The 26677-nt window shown below is 47.6% G+C and overlaps 1 protein-coding gene and 1 long non-coding RNA gene across 9 annotated transcripts in view; one reads left to right on the top strand and one right to left on the bottom strand.

The window, feature by feature from the left end:
• Positions 1 to 26677, bottom strand: part of baz2ba (bromodomain adjacent to zinc finger domain, 2Ba) — a 603362-nt gene that overhangs the window by 543238 nt on the left and 33447 nt on the right. The gene's annotated exons all lie outside the window — the stretch shown is intronic.
• LOC140389981 (uncharacterized) overlaps positions 20704 to 26677 on the top strand; it is a 222113-nt gene continuing 216139 nt past the window's right edge. For 2 of the 3 annotated variants that reach the window (XR_011934530.1, XR_011934528.1), the window contains exon 1: positions 20713 to 20809. This is a non-coding gene — a long non-coding RNA (uncharacterized lncRNA). Of the gene's footprint in view, positions 20810 to 26677 lie in introns of all 3 variants that reach the window. The other variant, XR_011934529.1, reaches the window with a different exon arrangement.

Raw genomic sequence — 26677 nt, 5'->3', positions numbered from 1 at the left:
TGCCCAGACTCCCTCCTCCCCGAAAACTCCTACCCGACTTCCCTGGCTCAAATCTCTGATTCCCTGAATCGGCATTTCCCTTGGCCCTGCCCCCAGCCTAAAGTGCTGGCACATCTGCCTCCAGACTTTCAACATCGCTACTACTATCAGACTTCCTGAGTATTTCCCCACAGCCAACGGGAGTGACGCTGTTGCCAGCGCCCTCAGCCCCGACCCCCTACAGACTGTCCTCCATTCCAACCCACTGGGAGTCGTCGTCCCCCTCTAACTCAGCTCCTCACCTTCTCTGCATTTGCCGCCCAGTAATAATATAGTAAATTTGGAAGACCCAAACCCCTGACTGCCGTCCTCTTTGCAACAGCACCTTCCTAATCCTAGCCACCTCCCCCCCCCCCCACCCCCATATAAACAAGGTAATCATCTTTTCCACATCCTTGAAAAATGCCTTTGACGAAAAGATCGGCAGGCACTGAAAAATAAACAAAAATCGCGGCAACGCATTCAGTTTAATTGCCTGTACCCAACCTGCCAGTGACAGAGGGAGACCACCTTGCCAGATCCGCTTTCGCCATCCCTGCCAAACTAGTAATGTTACACTGACAGAGCCCCCCCCAATCCCGTGCCACTTGCACCCCCAGATATCTAAACTGAGTCCCCACCCTACGGAATGGTAGCCCCCCCCCACCCCTGGCCGAGACACCACAAAATATTCACTTTTAGTTTATATCCCGTAAAAGACCCAAAACATTTGAAGCAGCTCCAATATGCCCATCAACAAACTCTGTTCCGATACATATAACAGCAAGTCGTCCACATACAAAGATACCCTATGTTGAGACGACGATTCCCCCCCCCCCCCCCAAATCCGCTTTCACGCCTCCGAACTCAACGCAACGTGCTCATCTGCAAACACGAACAACAGGGGGGGGACATAGGACATCCCTGACTGGTCCTACGGTGCAAAGCAAAATAACCCAAATTCATATTATTCGTGCAGACACTCGCCATCGGCTCCCTGTCCTTACCCAATCTACAAATCGTGGCCCAATCCCAAACCACTCCAGAACCGCCATCAAATACCCCCACTCTACTCAGTCAAACGTCTTCTCGGCATCCAATGCCATAACCTCCCTGTCTCCCTCCCCTCCGACGGCGCCATAACCATGTTCAAAACTATCCTAATGTTCAAACAGAGCTGCCTCCCCTTCACAAACCCCGTCTGATCTTCGCCTATCATCTTCGGGAGACACTCCTCCAACCTACCCGCCAATACCTTCGCCAACACCTTTGCGTCCACATTCAAAGGTGATATGGGCCTATACAGCTCACACTCTGTTGGATCCTTATCCTTCTTGAGCAACAGGGAGATCGATGCCTGTCCCAAAATCTGTGGCAGCACCCCCATCCTTATCGTCTCCTCAATCATACCCACCATCAGCGGCCCAGCCCAACTTATCTTTAAATTTCTTGTAATACTCCACTGGAAACCCATCTGGCCCTGCTACCTTCCCCGACTGCATCCTCCCAATCGCATCTTTTATCTCCTGCTCAGTTATCGCCCCCTCCAATATGGCCCTGTCCCCATCGGGTATTTCAAACCATCCAGGAATTCCTGTATCTCTCGATCTCCCCAGGTGGCTCCGACCTATGCAATCTATCGTAAAACTCCTCAAACACCCTATTAATCTGATCTGGAGCCGCCACCAACTTCCCTGCCCTATCCTGCACCTGAACAATTTCCCTCACCACTGCCTCCCTCCGAAGTTGACCTGCCAGCATGCCTTCTCTCCATACTCTTAGACCGCTCCCCTCGCCCGCCTCAATTGGCGCACCGCCTTCCTGGTGGACAGCTAGTCAAAACTCGCCTGCAACTCCTTCCTCTTTTCCAACAGGGTTGGATCCACATCCTCTGCATACCTCCCATCTAGTTCCAACATCTCATCGATTAACCTTTGCCGTTCCACCCGCTCCTCCTTATCCACCTTTGCCTTAAACGATATCACCTCCCCCCCTCACCACTGCCTTCAAAAAGTCCCCATACCACCGCCTGCAAGTCCTCACCCGCACAATTAAACCGCACATATTCCTAAATCACCTTTCCAATCTCATCACAAAACTCTGGGTCCCCCAACAACCCCACATGTAATCTCCATCCCCGCCTCTGCACTGTTCCCTTCTCCAACACCATAGCAACCCAGTGTAGTGTATGGTCCGATGTCGCAATTGCCAAATATTCCGACTCCTTGACCCCGGCCAACAGCGCCTTCCGCCCTACAAACAAAATCCATCTGCAAATAGGCCTTAGACATAGACATAGAAAAGGCCTTATGAACTGAAGAGAAGAAAGAATACTCCCACTCCCCCGGGTGCAAGAACCTCCAAGGGTCCACTCCTCCCATTTCCACTATTAACCCAGCCAACGCCTTCGCTCCCCTTGACTGGGTAAGCAATCGCGGTCGTGACCTGTCCAATTTTGTCTCCTGTACCATATTCCAGTCTCCACACACTTCATGCAAATCCAAATCGGGGATGGTCCCTCACATCTTCTTTACAAACTCTGCATCATCCCAGTTGGGACCATACATGCTTACCAACGCCACTAATGTCCCTTCCAATGCCCCTGTCACTATTACGTATCTACCTCCCTGATCTGCCACAACTTTCTCCATTTGGAACCTCACTCTTTTATTCACCAGAACCGTAACCCCCTGCGCCATACTATCAAAACCCGAGTGAAACACCTGGCTAACCCAGCCCTTTCTAAGCCTTCCCTGATCCTTCACCCTAAAGTGAGTCTCCTGCAGCATCGCCACATCTGCTTTCAAACTTTTGTTTTCCTTTTCTAAAAATAAATTTAGAGTACCCAATTCATTTTTTTCAATTAAGGGGCAATTTAGCATGGCCAATCCACCTAGCCTGCACATCTTTTGGATTGTGGGGGCGAAACCCACGCAAACATGCGGAGAATGTGCAAACTCCACACCAACAGTGACCCAGAGCCGGGATCGAACCTGCTGCCGTGAGGCAGCAATGCTATCCACTGCGCCACTGTGCTGGCCTTGCATTCAAACTTTCCAAATGCACAAGCACCCTCGACCTCTTCACTGGGCCTCCCAATCCCTTCACATTCCGCATAAGTATACTAACAGGGAATCTCTCTATCACGCCCCCCCCCCCCCTCCCTGCTTATCCACCATCATCATAATTTCGGGGCCCTACCCACTGAGCCTGACCCGTCCCTATCCATTGTTGGCATCAAATCCCATCTTCCCCTCCCAGAATCCCCCCCTACACTCCCTCTCAAAGAAACCCCACCCCGTGTCGATCGCCTCCACTCCCTTTTCTCACCTCCTAGGCCCATTGAAACTTGCTCACCAGTCTCCAATATCCGCAGCTCCTACCCCCACAACACCTCTGCTCACTAGCCAACTTAAGTTAGCTAGTATGGGGGGGCCCTGCTCAGGCCAAGGGAAAAAAACAATTAAATATATACTTTTCATAAAAAAATCCATCACTACAAAGAACAGCAACAACAAAAAAAAAAAAAACTTTAGCCTCTACAACAGCACAATGTAAGAACATTATTCAAAGCTATAAAGAACAAAAAACTTTTAACCTCCATAACAGTATGAAGTAGGAACATTATTCAAAGTTACATATATACATTCTCCCACTCTTTACTTCCGTCCCAAGCCTTCTGCCTTCATAAATGCCTCCACCGCCTCAAAATAAAAGTCTCTGGAGTTGTAGGTCACCCTTAGCTTTGCTGGATACACCACTCCAAACCGCACACCACTGTCGTACAATGCCGCCTTCACTCGGCCGAAAGCCAATCGCCGTCAAGTCCTGATAGATACGAACCTTGGCACCAGCCCATTGCACCTTCCGCTCCTTTTTTGCCCAGTTCAATACCTTCTCCTTCATGTGATATCTGTGAAAATAGATAATCACTGCCGTTGGCGGCTCGTTTAACTTAGGCTTGGGCCTCAGCGACCAATTAGCTCGGTCCAATTCATATCGAGATGGTTCTTCTCCCTCATCAGTTCTGCCAACATCTGGGCAAAGTACTCGGTCGGCCTCGGGCCCTCCTCCCCCTCGAGCAGACCCACAATCCTTAAATTCTGTCGCCTCGAGCAGTTCTCCATATCCTCCAGCTTTGCTCGCAGCCCCTTAATGGCCTCAACCACCCTCTGCAGCTCATCTACCATAGAGGTGAGCTGATAGTAGTGCCGCGACATGGCCTCCTCCACTCCCTTCAGCTTCTCATTGTTCCCTCACTCAGACGACACCTCTACAACAGCTACCTTCACTGGGGCAATTGCCTCCTCTACCAATGCCATCGGCGCCACTGCCACCTCCTTTCTCATCACCTCCATATGCTTTGCAAAGTGCTTTTCGAGCTCTGGACACCACCTCAGCCATCCTCTCTGCTGTAAGCAGTACGGCTCCACCCAGCGGCATGGCCTCCGCCCTCTTGTCAGCCCCCGGGCTGGTCCTCACGCTCGACGGCAAGCTCTCATTCTCTCCCCTCCTTGCTGCTGTCTTCCTGATTTTTGGACGTCTTTCGCCTCTTTGCTGGTTCTTAGTCCTCCATCAATTGCCCCCAGGACCAGGCATTAAAAATTCCCAAAAAGAAAAAAAAAAAACAAGCAGGGCCACTGAAAGTTTGATGACCCCTCTACATGCTGCATTTGACTGCCTCATGTTCTGGGCCCTGCCTTGCTGTTCTGGCCGCTTCAAGCACTGACCTCAATCTCACTGCTCCTGCTGCCCACACTTCAACTTCAGCCCTGCTGCTCCACACTTTGCCTTCAGCCCTGCTGCTCCACACTTTTACTTCAGCCCAGCTGCTCCAGCTGCTTCACCCTCTGTCACCGTTTCAGCTGCCTAACTCCTGGATTCAGGCCTGCCGCCTCGACTGCCTCGTTGTAGACTCCCCAGTTGCTTCATCAAAGTCAGAAACGGGGATGTTTGATGATTGCACAACGTTCAGCAACATGCGCAGCATCTCAGATACGGAAGCAATCCATGCCCAAATGGTTTTTGGATTTATTGTCATGTGTGCCGAGGTAGTGAAAAGTATTGTTGTGTGTGCAGTCCAGACAGATCCTTCCATACATGAAAAAACATTGGAGCACAATAGATACACAATGTAAATGCATAGACACAGGCAATGGGTGAAGCATACAGGAGTGTAGTGCTATTCAGTAGAGAAGGTGTGTGGAGAGATCAATTCAGTGCATAAGAGGGTCATTCAGGAGTCTGGTAACAGCGGGGAAGAAGCTGTTTTGAATCTGTTAGTGCGTGTTCTCAGACTTTTGTATCTCCTGCCCGATGGAAGAAGTTGGAAGACAGAATAACCCGGGTGGGAAGGGTCTTTGATTATGCTGCCTGCTTTCTAAGGCAGCGGGAGTTGTAGACAGAGTAACTGGATGAGAGGCGGGTTTGCGTGACGGACTGGGCTGTGCTCACAACTCTGTAGTTTCTTTCATCTTGGGCCGAGCAGTTGCCATATCAGGCTGTGATGCAGCCAGATAGGATGCTTTCTATGGTGTATCTGTAATAATTGGTAAGAGTCAATGTGGACATGCCCAATTTCCTTAGTTTCCTGAGGAAGTACAGGCGCTGTTGTGCTTTCTTGGTCGTAGCATCGACGAGGGTGGACCAGGACAGATTGTTGGTGATGTGTACACGTAGAAATTTGAAGCTGTCAACCATCTCCATTTCGGCACCATTGATGCAGACAGGGGTATGTACGATACTTCCCTTCCTGAAGTCGATGACCAGCTCCTTAGTTTTGCTGATATTGAGGGAGAGATTGTGTCGTTACACCACGCCACTAGGTTCTCTATCTCCCTCCTGTACTCTGACTCATCGTTGTTCGAGATCCGACCCACTATCGGTCGTGTCATCAGCAAGCTTGTAGATGGAGTTGGAGCCAGATTTTGCCACACAATTATATATAGGAAGTATGTTGGGGGCTAAATATGCAGCCTTGCAGGGCCCCGGTATTGAGGAGGAGTTGTTTATCCTTACTGATTGTGGTCTATGGCTGAAGAAGTCGAGGATCCAGTTGCAAAGGGAGGAGCCAAGTCCTAGGTTTTGGAGTTTTGATAATAATCTTTATTATTGTCACAAGTAGGCTTATTAACACTGCAATGAAGCTACTGTGAAAATTCCCTAGTTGCCACACTACAGCACCTCTTCAGGTACACAGACAGAACTCAATGTCCAAATTACCTATGAGCTTGGCTAGGATTATGGTGTTGAAGGCGGGGCTGTAGGCAATGAATAGGAGTCTGATGCAGGAGTCCTTGTTGTTGGGATGCTCCAGGGATTAAGTGCAAGTGTAAGACCAGGGATATAGGTCTTGTATAGGTCAGGGCCGCCGGTCTTGAACGCCTCAGACCTGGCCTTCAGTAGGGAGTGAATCGCCCGGTCAAACCATGGTTTCCAATTGGGGAATGCACGTACTACCTTCTTTGGCACGCAATCTTCTACACACTTGCTGATGAAGTCGGTGATGGTGGTGGCATACTCGTTTAGGTTGGCTGCTGAAGTCTTGAATATGGACCAGTCCACTGACTCCAAGCAGTGATGTAGGAGCTCTTCTGTTGCCTCAGACCAGCATTGTAAGACCTTCTTAACCGGATTCTCCCGCTTAAGGTTCTGCTTGCATGCCGGGAGAAGGAGCACCGTCTTGTGGTACGATTTCCCACAGTGCGGTCGGGGGATAGATCGGTAGCGCCCTTGACATTTGTGTGGCAGTGGTCAAGGATGTTGGCGTTCCTGGTGGGAACGGAGATGTGTTTGTGGAATTTTGGCAATACACTCGAGGTTGGCCGAGTTGAAGACCCCGGCTACAATGAACAAGGCCTCCGGGTATTCCGTTTCATTGTTATTTATAGCTGTGTGCAATTCATCAAGCGCCTCCTTCACCTCTGCCTGGGATGGGACGTAGACCGCTGTCATGATGGCAGAAGTGCAGGAATGCAGCAATACAAGCTTGAGCTGGCAAGTAGAAAGTAACATTCATATCACAAATGCAATGACTTTGCCCAACAAGAGAGAATCTAACTATCGCATTGATATTCAATGGCATTACCATCGCTGAATTACCCCACTATCAACTTTCTGGGGTTACCATTGACTAGAAACTGAACTGGACTAGCCATGGAAATACTGTGGTTACAATAGCAGGCCAGAGGTTAGGAATCCTACAGTGAGTAACCCACCTCTTATCTCCCCAAATCCTGTCCAACATCTATAAGGCACAAGTCAGGAGTGTGATGGAATACTTCCATTTGTCTGGATGAATGCAGATCCAACAACACTCAAGAAGCTTGTCATTATCAGGGACAAATCAGCCCGCTTGATTGGCAACCCCTCCATAAACCCTTTCACCCTCTTCATCACCAGCACACAGTGGCAGCAATATGTACCATCTGCAGTATGCACTGGAGGAACTCACCAAGGCTCCTTAGACAGCACCTTTCAAACCCATCTAGAAGGTCAAGAACGGTCTACATGGAATTAAAGCTATCAGCTCCAATTGGTTGGCAGCTCTTGGCAGAAAGGATTTCGACACCTGGTGACTGAATTTCAAGGAAGGTGTGATGCTGGGCAGTTCAGGCATTTAACCTGGTCAGGCCTCCCCTTACAAATAATGAAGGTTTCCCACCAGATATTCAACTGGTGGGCTGAACCAGCAACAATTACAGTAAATTCTACCAATTAGGTCAGCTAACCAAAAGTTGTGTTAATGAGGTAGGAGCATCTTAAAGGAGGAAAATGAGGCAGAGAGGAGGAGGGGTGTTGGAAAGGAATTCCAGGGCACAGTACATAGACAACTTAAGACATGGCCAAAGACCTGAGGGTCGACAAGTCCCCTGGGCCAGATGGGATATATCCTAGGATTCTTTGGGAGGCAAGGGATGAGATTGCAGAGCCTTTGGCTTTGATCTTTGGGTCCTCACTGTCCACGGGGATAGTGCCAGAGGACTGGAGAGTGGCGAATGTTGTTCCTCTGTTCAAGAAAGGGAATAGGAATGACCCTAGTAATTATAGGCCGGTTAGTCTTACTTTGGTGGTCGGTAAGTTAATGGAAAGGGTCCTGAGGGATAGGATTAATGACCATTTGGAAAGATGCAGCTTAATCCGGGATAGTCAACACAGATTCGTGAAGGGCAAGTCTTGCCTCACAAATTTGATTAAATTCTTTGAGGAGGTAACTAAGTGTGTAGATGAAGGTAGAGCAGTTGATGTCGTATACATGGATTTCAGTAAGGCGTTTTGATCAGGTTCCCCATGGTCGGCTCATGAAGAAAGTAAGGAGGTGTAAGGAGTGGCTGGTTGGGAATCTACACGAAATTAAAAAAATTAAGCACTGGCAACTAATTAAACATAATTACTTAATTATAATTTAGAGGGGTATCTAAGTCAGAGATCGGAGAGTACTATATTTAGCTTTCACATTTATCGTAGAAATCTAGTGCTAGGAAACAGATAGTTAACAGTAACTTTAAAAACATTTTTAAAAACTTTTAATTTTAATTTACTAATTAATTGACGCAATCAGTTAGAGGGGTGCAGTGCTCTGACTGTGAGATGTGGCAGGTCCGGGAGGCTTCCAGCGTCCCGGATGGCTTCATCTGCAGAAAGTGCACCCAACTGGAGCTCCTCACAGACCGCATGGTTCGGTTGGAGCAGCAATTGAATGCACTTAGGAGCATGCAGGTGGTGGAAAGCGTCATAGATCGCAGTTATATAAATGTGGTCACACCCAAGGTGCAGGCTGAGAAATGGGTGACCACCAGAAAGGGCAGGCAGTCAGTGCAGGAATCCCCTGTGGTTGTCCCCCTCTCGAACAGGTAGACCCCTTTGGATACTGTCGGGGGGGATAGCCTAGCAGGGGAAAACAGCAGCAGCCAGAGCAGTGGCACCACGGCTGGCTCTGATGTTCAGAAGGGAGAGTCAAAGCGCAGAAGAGTAATAGTAATAGGGGACTCTATAGTCAGGGGCACAGATAGGCGCTTCTGTGGACGTGAAAGAGACTCCAGGATGGTATGTTGCCTCCCTGGTGCCAGGGTCCAGGATGTCTCTGAACGGGTAGAGGGCATCCTGAAGGGGGAGGGCAAACAGGCAGAGGTCGTTGTACATATTGGTACTAACGACATAGGCAGGAAGGGGCATGAGGTCCTGCAGCGAGTTCAGGGAGCTAGGCAGAAAGTTAAAAAACAGGACCTCTAGGGTTGTAATCTCGGGATTACTCCCTGTGCCACGTGCCAGTGAGGCTAGAAATAGGAAGATAGAGCAGCTAAACACGTGGCTAAACAGCTGGTGTAGGAGGGAGGGTTTCCGTTATCTGGACCACTGGGAGCTCTTCCGGGGCAGGTGTGACCTGTATAAGAAGGACGGGTTGCATCTAAACCGGAGAGGCATAAATATCCTGGCCGCGAGGTTTGCTAGTGTCACACGGGAGGGTTTAAACTAGTATGGCAGGGGGGTGGGCACGGGAGCAATAGGTCAGAAGGTGAGAGCATTGAGGGAGAACTAGGGAATAGGGACAGTGTGGCTCTGGGGCAGAGCAGACAGGGAGAAGTTGCTGAACACAGCGGGTCTGGTGGCCTGAAGTGCATATGTTTTAATGCAAGAAGTATTACGAGTAAGGCAGATGAACCTAGAGCTTGGATTAGTACTTGGAACTATGATGTTATTGCCATTACAGAGACCTGGTTGAGGGAAGGGCAGGATTAGCAGCTAAACGTTCCAGGATTTAGATGTTTCAGGCGGGATAGAGGGGGATGTAAAAGGGGTGGCGGAGTTGCGCTACTGGTTAGGGAGAATATCACAGCTGTACTCATAGATTCATAGAATTTACAGTGCAGAAGGAGGCCATTCGGCCCATCGAGTCTGCACCGGCTCTTGGAAAGAGCAACCTACTCAAGGTCCACACCTCCACCCTATCCCCATAACCCAGCAACCCCACCCAACACTATGGGCAATGTTGGACACTAAGGGCAATTTATCATGGCCAATCCACCTAAACCTGCACATCTTTGGACTGTGGGAGGAAACCGGAGCACCCGGAGGAAACCCACGCACACACGGGGAGGATGTGCAGACTCCGCACAGTGACCCAAGCCAGAATCGAACCTGGGACCCTGGAGCTGTGAAGCAATCGTGCTATCCACAATGCTACCGTGCTGCCCTACTACGGGAGGACACCTCAGAGGGCAGTGAGGCTATATGGGTAGAGATCAGGAATAAGAAGGGTGCAGTCACACTGTTGGGGGTTTACTACAGGCCTCCCAACAGCCAGCGGGAGATAGAGGAGCAGATAGGTAGACAGATTTTGGAAAAGAGTAAAAACAACAGGGTTGTGGTGATGGGAGACTTCAACTTCCCCAACATTGACTGGGACTCACTTAGTGCCAGGGGCTCAGATGGGGCAGAGTTTGTAAGGAGCATCCAGGAGGGCTTCTTAAAACAACATGTAGACAGTCCAACTAGGGAAGGGGAGGTACTGGACCTGGTATTGGGGAATGAGCCCGGCCAGGTGGTAGAAGTTTCAGTAGGGGAGCATTTTGGGAACAGTGACCACAATTCAGTAAGTTTTAAAGTGCTGGTGGACAAGGGTAAGAGTGGTCCTAGGATGAATGCGCTAAATTGGGGGAAGGCTAATTATAACAATATTAGGCGGGAACGGAAGAACCTAGATTGGGGGCGGATGTTTGAGGGCAAATCAACATCGGACATGTGGGAGGCTTTCAAGTGTCAGTTGAAAGGAATTCAGGACTGGCATGTTCCTGTGAGGAAGAAGGATAAATACGGCACTTTTCGGGAACCTTGGATAACGAGAGATATCGTAGGCCTCGTCAAAAAGAAAAGGGAGGCATTTGTCAGGGCTAAAAGGCTGGGAACAGACGAAGCCTGTGTGGAATATAAGGAAAGTAGGAAGGAACTTAAGCAAGGAGTCAGGAGGGCTAGAAGGGGTTACGAAACGTCATTGGCAAATAGGGTTAAGGAAAATCCCAAGGCTTTTTACATGTACATAAAAAGCAAGAGGGTAGCCAGGGAAAGGGTTGGCCCACTGAAGGATAGGCAAGGGAATCTATGTGTGGAGCCAGAGGAAATGGGTGAGGTACTAAATGAATACTTTGCATCAGTATTCACCAAAGAGAAGAAATTGGTAGATGTTGAGTCTGGAGAAAGGTGTGTAGATAGCCTGGGTCACATTGACATCCAAAAAGACGAGGTGTTGGGCGTCTTAAAAAATATTAAGGTAGATAAGTCCCCAGGGCCTGATGGGATCTACTCCAGAATACTGAAGGAGGCTGGAGAGAAAATTGCTGAGGCCTTGACAGAAATCTTTGGATCCTCACTGTCTTCAGGTGATGTCCCGGAGGACTGGAGAATAGCCAATGTTGTTCCTTTGTTTAAGAAGGGTAGCAAGGGTAATCCAGGGAACTACAGGCCGGTGAGCCTTACTTCAGTGGTAGGGAAATTACTGGAGAGAATTCTTCGAGACAGGATCTACTCCCATTTGGAAGCAAATGGACGTATTAGTGAGAGGCAGCATGGTTTTGTGAAGGGGAGGTCGTGTCTCACTAACTTGATAGAGTTTTTTGAGGAGGTCACAAAGATGATTGATGCAGGTAGGGCAATGGATGTTGTCTATATGGACTTCAGTAAGGCCTTTGACAAGGTCCCTCATGGTAGACTAGTACAAAAGGTGAAGTCACACGGGATCAGGGGTGAGCTGGCAAGGTGGATACAGAACTGGCTAGGTCATAGAAGGCAGAGAGTAGCAATGGAAGGATGCTTTTCTAATTGGAGGGCTGTGACCAGTGGTGTTCCACAGGGATCAGTGCTGGGACATTTGCTGTTTGTAGTATACATAAATGATTTGGAGGAAAATGTAACTGGTCTGATTAGTAAGTTTGCAGACGACACAAAGGTTGGTGGAATTGCGGATAGTGATGAGGACAGTCAGAGGATACAGCAGGATTTAGATTGTTTGGAGACTTGGGCGGAGAGATGGCAGATGGAGTTTAATCCGGACAAATGTGAGGTAATGCATTTTGGAAGGTCTAATGCAGGTAGGGAATATACAGTGAATGGTAGAACCCTCAAGAGTATTAAAAGTCAGAGAGATCTAAGAGTACAGGTCCACAGGTCACTGAAAGGGGCAACACAGGCGGAGAAGGTAGTCAAGAAGGCATACGGCATGCTTGCCTTCATTGGCCGGGGCATTGAGTATAAAAAATGGCAAGTCATGTTGCAGCTGTATAGAACCTTAGTTAGGCCACACTTGGAGTATAGTGTTCAATTCTGGTCGCCACACTACCAGAAGGATGTGGAGGCTTTCGAGAGGGTGCAGAAGAGATTTACCAGAATGTTGCCTGGTATGGAGGACATTAGCTATGAGGAGCGGTTGAATAAACTCGGTTTGTTCTCACTGGAACGAAGGAGGTTGAGGGGCGACCTGATAGAGGTCTACAAAATTATGAGGGGATTAGACAGAGTGGATAGTCAGAGGCTTTTCCTCGGGGTAGAGGGGTCAATTACTAGGGGGCATAGGTTTAAGGTGAGAGGGGCAAGGTTTAGATTAGATGTACGAGGCAAGTTTTTTTACACAGAGGGTAGTGGGTGCCAGGAACTCGCTGCCGGAGGAGGTGGTGGAAGCAGGGACGATAGTGACATTTAAGGGGCATCTTGACAAATACATGAATAGGATGGGAATAGAGGGATATGGACCCAGGAAGTGTAGAAGATTGTAGTTTAGTCGGGCAGCATGGTCGGCACGGGCTTGGAGGGCCGAAGGGCCTGTTCCTGTGCTGTACATTTCTTTGTTCTTTGTGTGGGAGAGAGGGAAATTTGGCCAATTGGATAAGTAACTGCCTATCACATAGGAGAGAGGGTGATGGTGGATGGAAAATTTTCAGACTGGAGACCAGTTACCAGCGGTTTACCACAAGGATTAGTTTTGGGTCCTCTGCTATTTGTGATTTTTATAAATGACTTGGAGGAGGGGGCTGAAGGGTGAGTCAGTAAATTTGCTGATGACACCAAGATTGGTGGAGTAGTGGATGAGCTGGAGGGCTGTTGAAGTCTGCAAAGAGACATTGATAGGATGCAGAGCTGGGCCACAAAATGGCAGATGGAGTTTAACCCTGATAAGCGCGAGGTGATTCATTTTGGTAGGACAAATTTGAATACAGATTACAGGGTCAAAGGCAGGGTTCCGAGGAATGTGGAGGAACAGAGATTTTGGGGTTCATGTCCACAGATCTCTGAAGGTTGCCACTCAAGCGGATAGAGCCGTGAAGGAGGCCTATAGTGTGTTAGCGTGTATTAACAGGGGACTTGAGTTTAAGAGCCGTGGGGTTATGCTGCAACTGTATAGGTACCCTGGTGAGACCACACTTGGAGTATTGTATGCAGTTCTGGTCACCTCATTATAGGAAGGATGTGGAAGCATTGGAAAGGGTGCAAAGGAGATTTACCAGGATGCTACCTGGATTGGAGGGTAGGTCTCATTGGAGCGAAGGAGGATGAGAGGTGACTTAATTGAGGTTTATAAGATGATGAGGGGGATAGATAGAGTGGACGTTCAGAGACTATTTCCTCGGGTGGATGTAGCTGTTACAAGGGGGCTATAACTATAAGGTTTTGGGGTGGTTGATATAGGAGGGATGTCCGAGGTAGGCTCTTTACTCAGAGAGTGGTTAGAGTGTGGAATGGACTGCCTGCTGTGATAGTGGAGTCGGACACTTTAGGAACTTCCAAGCGGTTATTGGATAGGCACATGGAGCACACCAGAATGACAGGGAGTGGCAGGGAGTGGGACAGCTTGATCTTGGTTTCAGACAAAGCTCGGCACAACATCGAGGGCCGAAGGGCCTGTTCTGTGCTGTACTGGTCTATGTTCAAAGGTGGAGCGATTAAAATGAGGGATAGAAAGAGTTCAGAATTGGGTAAAATCATATAGTTGAGAGGTTTAAAAAGATTGCAGAAATAGTGAGGGGCGAGGGAATGGAGGGTTTAAAAAGGCATCAAATTTTAAAATCAAGATGTTGCTCGACTGGAATCGATTGTAGGTCAGCGAACAAAGGATGACAAAGGAACAAAACTTTGCCAGAATCATAGAAGCACAGAAGGAAACCAGTTTGCCCGTCTAGTCCATGCCAGATCTTTGTAGAGCAATCCAATCAGTCCCATTACCCTGTCCCATCCCGATAGTCCTGCAAGTTTACTTGCTACAATAGAGGGAGCGGTCCTGGACTTAATTTAGGTAACAAAGCCAGGCAAGTGGTTGAAGTATCAGGTGGTCAGCATTTTGCGGACAGCGAACGTAACGCTGGTGGATGGAAAATTTTCAGACTGGAGACCAGTTACCAGCGGTTTACCACAGGGATCAGTGCTGGGTCCTCTGCTATTTGTGATTTTTATAAATGACTTGGAGGAGGGGGCTGAAGGGTGAGTCAGTAAATTTGCTGATGACACCAAGATTGGTGGAGTAGTGGATGAGCTGGAGGGCTGTTGAAGTCTGCAAAGAGACATTGATAGGATGCAGAGCTGGGCCACCACACACGCAGCGGCATCATCTGAATACCCAGGGGATAGGACACAGCTTTGGGGACACGACCACGGCCAGAGGGTGGGTGGGTGCAACAAGGGTTGCCTGGAGAGACAGGCAAAGAGTCCGGGGATTCAGGCCGCATTGCGGAACAACGTGGCAGAGGCATCATCATGTTTGTGCAAAAGGTTGTTCAATGTGCTGTGCTATACTCCATTTCCGAGAGTGCTGCCCCCCCCCAACCCCAGTGCCCTCAATGATGCTGAACGTGCCTAGCCCTCCTAGCTCTACCACTACGTCTTGGTGTTTCCCCAGGATGCACATCTGAGGTGGAGGCAGCCAGCTGCTTAGCTCGTCCCATGGCCTTCACTGCCCCTGGCGAGCATCCTCTGGGGCCGGAGGGCCCTGGTCACTTGTCAACAGCACATGCACAGCTGTGCCATCCTATCCCTGGCGGTAGACAACGGGGACCAATGGATGTGGTAATCTGGATTTCCAGACAGCTTTTGACAAGGTGCCACACAAAAGGGTGCTGCATAATAAAGATGCATGGCATTAAGGATAAAGTAGTAGCATGGATAGAGGATTGGTTAATTAATAGAAAGAAAAGAGTGGGGATGAATGGGTGTTTCTCTGGTTGGCAAGCAGTAGCTAGTGGAGTCCCTCAGGGATCAGTGTTGGGCCCACAATTGTTCACAATTTACATAGATGATTTGGAGTTGGGGACCAAGTGCAATGTGTCCCAAGTTTGCAGACAACGCTAAGATGAGTGGCAAAGCAAAAAGTGCAGAGGATACTGGAAGTCTGCAGAGGGATTTGGATAATTTAAGTGAATGGGCTAGGGTCTGGCAGTTGGAATACAATGTGAGGTTATCCATTTTGGTAGGAATAACAGCAAAAGGGAATATTATTTAAATGATAAAATATTGAAACATGCTGCTATGCAACGGGACCTGGATGTCCTAGTGCATGAGTCGCAAAAAGTTGGTTTACAGGTGCAACAGATGATTAAGAAGGCAAATGGAGTTTTGTCCTTCATTGCTAGAAGGATGGAAGTAAAGACTAGGGAGGTTATGCTGCAACTGTAGACAGTGTGAGTGAGGCCACACCTGGAGTATTGTGTTCGGTTTTGGTCTCCTGACCTGAGAAAGGATGTACTGGCGCTGGAAATGAAAATGGGTGGAGATTAATTAGGCTAATCCCAGAGCTGAGGGGGTTGGATTACGAGGAGAGGTTGAGTAGACTGGGACTGTACTCGTTGGAATTTAGAAGGATGCGGGGGCATCTTATAGAAACATATAAAATTATGAAGGGAATAGATGGATAGATGCGGGGAGGTTGTTTCCACTGGCGGGTAAAAGCAGAACTCATAGATTATCATAGAATTTACTGTGCAGAAGGAGGCCATTCGGCCCATCGAGTCTGCACCGGCTCCTGGAAAGAGCACCCTACCCAAGGTCAACACCCCCACCCCATCCCCATAACCCAGTAACCCCACCCAACACCACAGGCAATTTTGGACACTAAGGGCAATTTATCATGGCCAATCCACCTAACCTGCACATCTTTGGACTGTGGGAGGAAACCGGAGCACCCGGAGGAAACCCACACACACACGGGGAGGATGTGCAGACTCCGCACAGACAGTGACCCAAGCCGGAATCGAACCTGGGATCCTGGAGCTGTGAAGCAATTGTGCTATCCACAATGCTACCGTGCTGCCCCAATAGGGGACATAGCCTCAAAATAAGGGGAAGTAGATTTAGGACTGACCTTAGGAGGATCTTCTTCACCCAAAGGGTTGTGAATCTATGGAATTCCCTGCCCTGTGAAGCAGTTGAGGCTCCTTTATTAAATGTTTCCAAGATAAAGATAGTTTTTTGAAGAATAAAGGAATAAAGGGTTATGGTGTTCGGGCGGGAAAGAGGAGCCAAGTCCACAAAAGATCAGCCATGATCTCATTGAATGGCAGAGCAGGCACGAAGGGCCAGGTGGCCTACTCCTGGTTCTAGTTCTTATGTCCCGTATGCTAACCCCAAGACACAGCCTCGTCTGAGGGGTAGAACCAAGAGTACTGGTGGCCAGCATCGCCCCCCCCCCCCCCCCCCTCCGCATGGGATAGTCAGTGCCCATAGGGCTCTGGGGTTCAATTTGGGAAGGAGTAACAGCTGGTTCAGGCCTCGGCTGCCCCTAAACCATCTGGCTCCGCCAGCCCTGGTGATTCCCCATGGTTTGCACGATCGTGTTGACACCCTCGATGATGTTCCTCATGACTGGGACACATCCCCCCCCAGTGACCGGGCCATGCTCTTCAGCGCCTCAGCCTTGCACACCTGCGACTGGGACAAGCTTCGCAGCACCTCGGCCATTCCCATCTGGATGCGGGACATGTCCCACAGAACCCCTTCAAGGTCAGCCTCGTCTTGGGTGACATCCCCCAGTGAGGAAGACATATTGCCAAGACCCTCAGCCATCGCTGTTTCCGACTGCGCAACGCCTTGGACACCTTCACTCATGTCACCGATGTCGTGCACCAGGCTCTCCACTGAGGTCGCCATCCTAGCAGTGTTGGCCCCGGTGCCACTCATTGCCAGCGCCATCTCCTGCGTCCGTAGCCTCTGCGACTCCTCCAATCGGTTATGGATCTGCTGGAGTGATGCTGACATCTCTCTCTGAATGTCCCGGCCGCTCCCTATCATGTCCATCAGCTCCGAGTACTTTGTGCCAGAGGTTCAACATCAGGCTGGGACCCAGCTGGGTCCAGGGATCCAGCAGACCTCCGACTGCTGTCTTGACTAGGGGTTCCTGCCTCCACCTGATGTACATCAGTAGCAGTGTGGTGCTCATCAGATTGTGCCCCAGAAGCCTGACCACTAACATTTCCCACCGAGGTTTGTGTATCTGCCCTGGTGGAGTGTGGGAATGACCGCTGTGCCGCAACTATAACAGTTGCATCCTCAGAGCTTTCCCCCAATGACCATCTCTACAAGAGAGAATCTAACCACCGCCCCTTGACATTCAATAGTATTAACATTGCTGAATGCCCCACAGTCAATATCCTGGAGGTTACCATTGCTCAGAAGCTGAACTGGACTAACCATATTAATACTGTGGCTACCAGGGCAGGCCAAAGGCTGGGAATCCTATGGTAAGTAACTCACCTCCTGACCCCCAAAGCCTGTCTACCATCTACTCTCCCCGGAGTCAGGAAGGGGGGCTGTACAGGGTGGGATGGGGGTGTGGAGGGAGTGCTGAAAGGAGAGGGGGATGGAGGGAGGGCTGGGGGTCAAGACATTGGTGTCTACTCACTCGGTGTAGGTTGTTGACCTTCTTCCGACACTGGAGGTCAGTCCTCCTGGTCACACTGCCCAAGCTGACTGCTCGCCAACTCGACACAGGCAGCACTGGCTGCCTTGTGGCTCACCCTCTGGAACCCTCTGGGGAATAGGACATCCCTCAATGTTATTCACAGAAAAGGCCCGAACAAAGAGCATCAGCGCTATTGATGAGATGTGCTTAGAGGACACATTCTTTGTATACCAAATAGCAATGTATTTGTACCAATCTGCAGCAATAGTGAATTGAAGGCAGATAATCATAAAGATAAATGGACTATGCCATTAAAGATAAATGGCATGAGTGAACGCCTCCACCTCGTGCGTGAGGTTGGGGCTGATACAGCTGAAGGTGGTATATAGGGCAAATCACATTCTTATGTTTTGGTCCTGTCCAAAACTGGAGGATTACTGGAAGGAGATTTTTAGAGTAATCTCTAAAGTGATGCACGTGAAACTGGATCCGGGCCCTCGGGAGGCCTTATTCAGGGTGTCGGACCAGCTGGGGTTGGAAACGGGTGCGGAGGCAGATGTTGTAGTCTTTGCCTCATTGATCGCCCGAAGGCGGATCCAGTTGGGATGGAGAGCAACCTCTGCATCCTGACCCCTGGCGTGGCGGGGGGACCTGTTGGAATTCTTGACTCTTGAGAAGGTTAAGTTTGAACTGAGGGGAAGGATGGAGGGGTTCTACAATTCATGGGCATTATTCATTATGCACTTTCAAGAATTGGATATCAAACATTAGTTTTTTTGGGGGGACTGTATGTGTTAATGGTGACATATACCTGGTTAATGGTTCCCATACCAGCCTCACCAAACTGGCGCCGGAATGTGGCAACTAGGGGCTTTTCACAGTAACTTAATTTGAAGCCTACTTGTGACAATAAACAATTTTCAGTTCATTGGTGATTCTCAATTCCTTTTTGTTATTTGTTTATGTTAACATGCAGGCAGTTGTTTGGGGGTTGGTGGGAGGATGGGATTGTTGTTATTGATATGGGGATTGACATTATATTCGTTACTGCTTATTGTTGGGTGCAAATTTGGGAGAAAATGTGAAAAAGGAGAATAAAAATAAAAAAGCTGCAAATTCAACCAAAAAGAGTTACCAGAACAGCATTATTACGAGATTATAATGGTAACAAAATCTCGTCGTTAGGACACGCGAGCTTGATGGCGATGTCAAAAACAAAATTTACAAGTTGAAATTTTCTGTGATGGTGGCGGATTGCGAGTCTTTCATTGGAGTTGAGGTGTGGGAGGAGCTACAGCTCATCCAACGAGCATATAGTACAGACAATGCTGCAACAAGCCCTCATCCCTCAGGAGACTCCATTCTAAATGATTTCCCCGAAATTTTTCAAGGTTTTGGTACGTTACCATACACGTACAAGATTCAATTAAAGGAAGATGCAAAGCCTGTGATTTGTGCCGGGACGTGTGCGGCGCCATTAAGGGATAAACTAAATCCAGAGCTAGAGAGAATGACTGCCTCGAGTGTCATTAAGGGTACTGAGGCCCCTACAGACTGGATTAACTCAATGGTATATGTAAAGAAGCACAATAAAGAACCTCCACAATGGATGGACCTGTATTGATGGTGTCAAACTAAGAGAAGAAATTAAGAAGGACCCAATGTTGCAGATGGTGAGAAGATATCTTCGTGAAGGATGGCCCAGAGAATCCTGCTCCGGTTTCTACAACGCGAGAGCATATTTGAGTGTTGCAGATGGGGTTTTCCTGCGAAAAAAGAGAATAGTAATTCCAAAAGGTGGGGGTGGAAGTAGGGAGGGTGGAAAACAGGGAGTATCAACAATAGATGAGTCACTATGGCTTGCATCCCCGGTTGCTAAGGTAAGTCAGAGTGTTGATAGCGGAAGGGCTTGCCTTAAATCTTTTAATCTTTCCTAGATGTGAGAGGGGTGCCAGAGAATTGGAGAGTGGCAAATGTGACAACCTTAGTTCAAGAAAGGGTTAAGGACAGTCCTAGTAATTACACGCCTGTTTGCGGTGGATAAGGTATTGGAATTCATAATCAGGGGAAAAAAGTCAACACGCACTTGGAAAGATTTGAGTTTATTAAGGAGAGCTAGCATGGATTTAAAATAGGTTGATCTTGTTCATCTAATTTAATTGATTAACAGAGATGATCTATGAAGGTAACATGGTGGATGCTGTCCAAGTAGATTTCAGGAAACATTTAACAAAGTACCACATAAAAGGCTGTTAAGAAAATTGAGATTTGTGGAATATCTATCGACACGGGACAAAATCAGCTGTAGGTAAAGCATGCAGCAGTTTATGCATTGCATGAAACAAGGGAATGCGCTCTCAGAATGTTCCAAAAGGCAATTCAAAGATGCACAGTTTCCATCAGTTATTTATACCGTCTTTGTGATAACTCATCATTAACTCACAATGCTCTTATCTTGCACATCCACACTTAAAGATGAGTTTACAAAATAATCACAGAATGACCTGAGCTTTAGCACACACAATGCGCACAGTTTATTCCAAAACACAAACTTTTGCTTTTCTATCCTGATGTTGTACTGCCTTGCCCAGTCCTCTGCATATTTTAGCCTGGCCCCAAGGTTTATTACAGTATAACTCACAGATCATTCATCAATTTATTCTATCCTGGCCCAAAGGTCACATTCCTTAGCTTATCATGGACTGGCCCACAGGCCAGTCATCAGCTTCCTGGCCTGACCAAAAGGTCATATTCCCTACTGCATCCACTCTTTTAAAACTTAAACCAGCAACTTAGTCATAGCTGGGTAATCCCACGAAACACCACTTCAGGAATCAGTGTCTATCTAACTGAATAGAAAACTGTCTTAAGAACAGAAAGCAGCAAGTCATGATCGATGGTTGTTTTTCAGGCTGGCAGGTAATAAGACAGTAGCATTCATCAAGGGTCGGTGCTTGAGCTATTGTTTGTTTTGCTATATATGAATTTCTTGGATCCTGGAATATGGAGTAAAATCTCAAAATTGCCAATGGTCCCAAACAGTGAGGTCAATAAGAATCTCCTGCCAACAGGACATAGATAGGCTGGCAGAATGAGCAGTCAAATGGCTAGAAGAATTCAATACAAAGAAATGTGAGGTGATGCAGCTTGGCAAAAGGGATAGGGGGAGGCAATAGATTTAATCACACAATTCGAAAAGAGGTGCAAGTACAGAGGGACCTTGAGGTACATGGGAATCAATCTTTGAAGGTGGAAAGATATATTGAGAGTGGTTGGCAAAGCATGTGGGATCTGGAGCTTCACAAAGAGGCACTGAGTACAAAGGTAGGCAGGTTATGTTGACCCTTTCTAAAGCTGTGGTTAGGCCCCAACTATAGTATTACACCCAGTTCTGGTCACCTCACTTCAGTGAAGATGTGGAGATCCTTCAGACAAAGTACAGAGATTTACCAGAATGATTCCATGAATGGGGAGGTTTAGACAGAGTCAGAGATCTACAGCCCAGAAAAGGCCCTCTGGCCCATCACATCAGCGCCAGTCAAAAACAACCTTCTAATCCCATTTTCCAGTAAAACTTTGTTCAGGCTACCAAGAGAACTCCACTGCCTTCTATGAAAAATACACACAAAAGATCCCAGAATATCAAAGTGAAAAAACAAAGCTTTGGTTATTTTCTCATCTGAAAGACTGCACCTCCCAGCGGTGCATTACTCTTTTGATACCGTACTAAAATGCCAGCCTTGATTGTGCTCACTTGGAAGAATGGGACTTGAACCTACTGTCATCTGACTCCGAGGCAAAAGTACTACTGCCAAGCTACGGTTGACATTATAGCCTCAAACTTAGACACATTGCATGATATACAACCTGCCTTGATAGTGCTCTTCAAAGTTTGCTTTTCATGTGCATGTTTTGTGTTGCTCTGTGACCTACAACACTAGTTTCCCTTGAAATTTTTGGCTGTAGGCAGTTTCAAAGACAGACTAATAAATTGAGCCAAACCTTCAAAAGATCACTTTCCACTCTTCCAATACTGTCGAGTCTAAAGAAAAGGTAGCAAACAACACAGTTCATTTCAATGGCAAATAGAAATATTTTGGATGACATTTAGTTTCTGGGGGGAAAAATCAGAGGCTGCTAGATTTGAAGTCTCTTGTAAGCAAGCAGCAAAAAAAATTATTGATCCTTGTTCAGCGTCTTTGTCACTTCAAATTGATTTAAGCCAGGAGATTCAAAAACAAGCGGTTTGTTCAGAAACTTGTTTTTAAATTTGAAAACAAAGAATTGAGTAATATTCTGTAGTAACTTGTAGGCAAAAAAATGGAACACGGTCAAATGACTCAAACAGTATTAAACTTGTGAACTGGACCCATCATTTCTCTCCTCCTCTTTCCTGATGTCAATTGGACTAATCTAGGCATAAAGAAACGGCAAATAAGATGTTGGGCGTGATCCAACAGCCATGCTGCACCCAAAAAGCAGCTAGTCACGGCACAGCGTGGCCAATAAAAGCCTGAAGACCCCGCTCCCAGGATCTGCCTGGCTCGCAACGCCTCATGAAATTTTTTAAAAAAAAATTTAGAGTACCCAATTCATTTTTTCCAAATTAAGGGGCAATTTAGCGTGTTCAATCCACCTACCTTGCACATCTTTTTTTGGGTTGTGGGGGCGAAACCCACGCAAACACGGGGAGAATGTGCAAACTCCACACGGACAGTGACCCAGAGCCGGGATCGAATCTGGGACCTCAGCGCCATGAGACTGTAGTGCTACCACTGTGCCACCGTGCTACCCACCTCATGAAATCTAACGAGATCTCACGGGACATTGCGATGTAAATCCCGCCCATTGTGGGCAGGATCACTTTTTGGCAAATGTGCATATTAAAGCGAAACAGCTAGTCTCACTTTAATGTGCAGATTCCCGAGGTGCCTGAGGCTTTGGGATTTATCCCTTTCGCCTCGGAACTTCAGGCAAGCGCCGTTTGATATTGGTTTCCACAAACGGGGATCAGACGGAACAGCACTCGTTCGGGTCTCCCAGGGAATCAGAAGCCCCCAGCTGCATGCCATTTGAGCAGGGTGGTGCCCTGGCACTGCTGGTGTTAGTCTGGCACCCTGGCAGTGCCAATGTGCCCAGATTGCCAAGGTGCCCAAGTGGCATTTTTGCGCACGTATGATCAGACCAGGGGTGCCCCTAGATTGGGACATCATTTAAAAATGGCTTCCTTATCTCTCGCTACACTGGGGAGTTCCAGCAAGCGGAGCTCCTCAGTGTGCAAAATGGGCTGATGTGCAGCCTCGGCTGCGCATTCCCTGCTGAGGCCACTTATACAAGTGCCAGGAATAACGCAGCTAAAAGCCCTCACTGTGTTCCCAGTTAGTTAAATCACGGTAAATGTTCTCACTGTTGTAAAGCTGGAAGAACTGTAATTTTTAAAATGCTAATGAATCAACAAGTTAGTCAACATATCAAATTCTACAAAAGCGAGTGTGGACAGATACACAGATAATCAAAATTAAGTTAACATTAAAAGGCACAAATTGTCTAGGTGCGGGATAAGAGGGGGAAATTGGTGGTGGCCCCGGACCAGATTAATAAGGTGTTTGAGGAGTTTTATGAAAATTTGAATTAGTCGGGACCACGAGAGAGGATCAGGGATGCGGGAGTTCCTAGACGGATTGGAGTATCCGAGGCTGGAGGAGGAAGACAGGGCTACACAGTGCAACCACAAAATTGAGGCAGGCCTCAATCTCCTTGCTGTTAAAGAAAGAGAAGGACCCGACAGAGTGTGGATCATACAGGTCTTTATCGCTATTGAATGTTGACGCAAAGATACTGGCGAAGGTACTGCCGGGTAGGTTGGAAGAGTGCCTCCCGAAGGTGATAGGGGAGAACCAGATGGGGTTCGTGAAAGGAAGGCAGCTATTCTCAAATATTAGGTGGTTATTAAAAGTAATCATGACGCCGGTGGAGGGAAAGGACATGGAGGTGGTGGATGCGCTAGTTGCGGAAAAGATATTTGACAGAGTAGAATCAGGGTATTTGATGACAATTCTTGAGAGGTTTGGGATCGGGCCAAGATTTACAAAGTGGGTATGGCTATTATATAGGGAACCGATGGAGAGTACACAACTTTGGTGTACTTTGCTCTGCACCAGGGGACCAGACAGGGGTGTGTGTGTCCTCTGCCATTTGCATTAGCGATAGAGCCTTTGGCCATCGCTTTAAGGAACTCGGGACGGTGGAAGGGAATAGTACGGGGGTGGCGGACGATATATTATTATACATATCAGAGCAGAGTACATGGGTAGGGAATATAAAGGAACTTCTTTGAAAATTTGGGCCTTTTCCAGGATATAAATTGAACTTGCAAAAGAGTGAATGTTTTGTGGTGTCCAGGACAGGAGTGAGAGTGAGAGAGGGGCCTCCCGAATTTATTTTATTACTATTGGGCGGTGAATGCCAAAAAGGTGTGGACTTGGGTCAGAACGGAGAAGGGTCTGTGTAGGAGGTCCGGGTTGAGGACGCTGGCAACGGTGCCGCTCTCGATAACCCCAGACAAGTACTCTGGGAGTTCGGTGGTGGGGGCAACACGGCAGTTGAGGCACCACTTTCAACGGGCTGGGTCAGGGGAGATGCCGATCAGTGGGAATTACAAGTCTGAGCTGGGGAGGCTGGATGGGAAGTTTCGGAGATGGGAGGAGAGGGGGATCAGGGTATTAAAAGACCTGTTTCTGGGGATGTTTTGCGAGCTTGAAAGAATTGGGGGAGAAGTGTATACTAGAGCAAGGGGAAGAGTTTAAGTACCTGCAGCTCCAAGACTTTGCTAGGAAGGAGGTTCAGAGTTTCCCGACAGCACCAAGCCCCCTCATTGTTGGAAGAGGTATTGACAACAGGAGGAATGGAGAAAGGGGTGGCGTCAGCGATCTACAGGAGTATTTTGGGGGAGGATGGGGTGTCCATGGAAGAGATCAAAGCCAAGTGGGAGGAAGAGTTTGGGGATGCTATGGAAGACGGTTTGTGGTGTGAGGTGCTCCGGAGCAGTCCCAACTCCTTCTCCCTGATGCAGGCAACTGCCTACTCTGGGTGTGTCAAAGAAGTGGTCATTCGAGTCCATTATTACCCACGGATGCAGGAACAGATCAGGCTGCAGGATTTTGTTCGGCAGGCATTTTCGCAAGTACTGCTGTCTACCTTGCTGGAGAAGATACTCTCTTGCACGGGGCGGAGGAGGACAGCACGTCCGGGATATATGGGCAGATCATGGGGGAAGAGCAGGTTTAGGTGGAAGAAGTGAAGGCTAGGTGGGAGGAGGAGCTGGGACCCATTTTGGAGGAGGAAGTGTGGAGTTAAGCCCTTCGTAGGGTGAATGCAGCGTCATCCTGCACGAGGCAGAGGCCGATTCAGCTAAAGGTGGTGTTTAGGGCACACCTCATCAAGGCCAGGATGAGTAGATTTTTTGAAGGGGTCGAGGATAAGTATGAGCGGTCCTCGAGGACGCCTGCTCACCAAATGCACACGTTCTGATCCTACCCTAGGCTGGTGGATATTTGGGGGCCTTTCTTTGGCACTATAATCGACCATTTAGAGCCATGCTCGTTGATAGCTTTATTTGGAGTGTTGGACCAGCCTGAGCTGAGGATGGGGGTGGGGTGAATGTTTAGGAATTCGCCTCCTTGCTGGCCAGAGGCAGATATTGTTCAGTTGGATGCAGGCAACACCGCCTAGCGCTGCAGCATGACTGGATGACTTGATGGGAATTCTGTACCTTGAGAAGGTTAAGTTCTAGGTGAAGAGGTTGATCAATGGGTTCTACCTTAGATGGCGGCTTTTATATTGCACTTTAAGGAGCTGGTCACTGTTAGCTGTGCAGGGAGGCGAGGTAGTTCTCGGTAAGGGAGGGTGTTTTCTGCTTTCTTTTTACGTTGGTATTGTTGTTATATATGTTACTGAGGTTGTATTTTTAAAACATTAAATCATCCTAATTAAGCTTATTAGGTAGCACAATATTACCATATTATGCAACATCCACAACATAAGCTGAAGAAAATCACACATTACATGTGTTAAGAGTAGAGGAGCAATCAGAATGAAGAGCGGAGAAATCGTGATCAGATAGATATGCACTGTTCCCTCAGTGAAATTCTTCAAAGTATTCTGGGTTTATAGTGCTTTTTAAGTGATGAAAGGAAATCAAATCAGTAAATAAATATTGTAAGCTTTACATCCTGATCCATCCAAGAAACAAAAATAAGGATTTTCCAATTTCAATGACAACTAAAAGTAGTAATTTAATCAGCAAGCTCTCAACTGCATTTCCACAGCTTTGCAACAAACAATGATTGTCATGACGGGAAGTAATTTAACACAATAATAATATTGTATAAACTTGTTCCTTCATATTATCTATGAAGTTTATAGTACTTTAAGAAGTAAAATTCACTTTCCAACCCAAATAAATAAAGTTCAAAAAATTCCCACTGGGAAATATCTGAACATTCCAATAGAAAAACGAAAACTGAAAAAAAACAATGGGAACTGATTTGGCAAATTATCAAACATGGCACCAAAGAATACTATTCAAATATAAATTCATATGACTACTGTTTCATGTCTGCTATAGCAAAGAACGCTTGGTCAAACTTTTATTTGTTTCTTCAACTAAAATTGACATTTTAAACTTTTCGATAATTTATAGATCACAATAGTGCCTTGACAAGACTTAATGAAGAGATTGTTAATAGGTATATTTATGCAAAGCATTTTTTCATTGAAATAATTCAG

The sequence above is a fragment of the Scyliorhinus torazame genome, chromosome 2 (genome assembly GCF_047496885.1).
Source record: "Scyliorhinus torazame isolate Kashiwa2021f chromosome 2, sScyTor2.1, whole genome shotgun sequence".
Classification (NCBI taxonomy): domain Eukaryota; kingdom Metazoa; phylum Chordata; class Chondrichthyes; order Carcharhiniformes; family Scyliorhinidae; genus Scyliorhinus; species Scyliorhinus torazame.
This window is presented reverse-complemented; position numbering and strand designations above follow the sequence as displayed.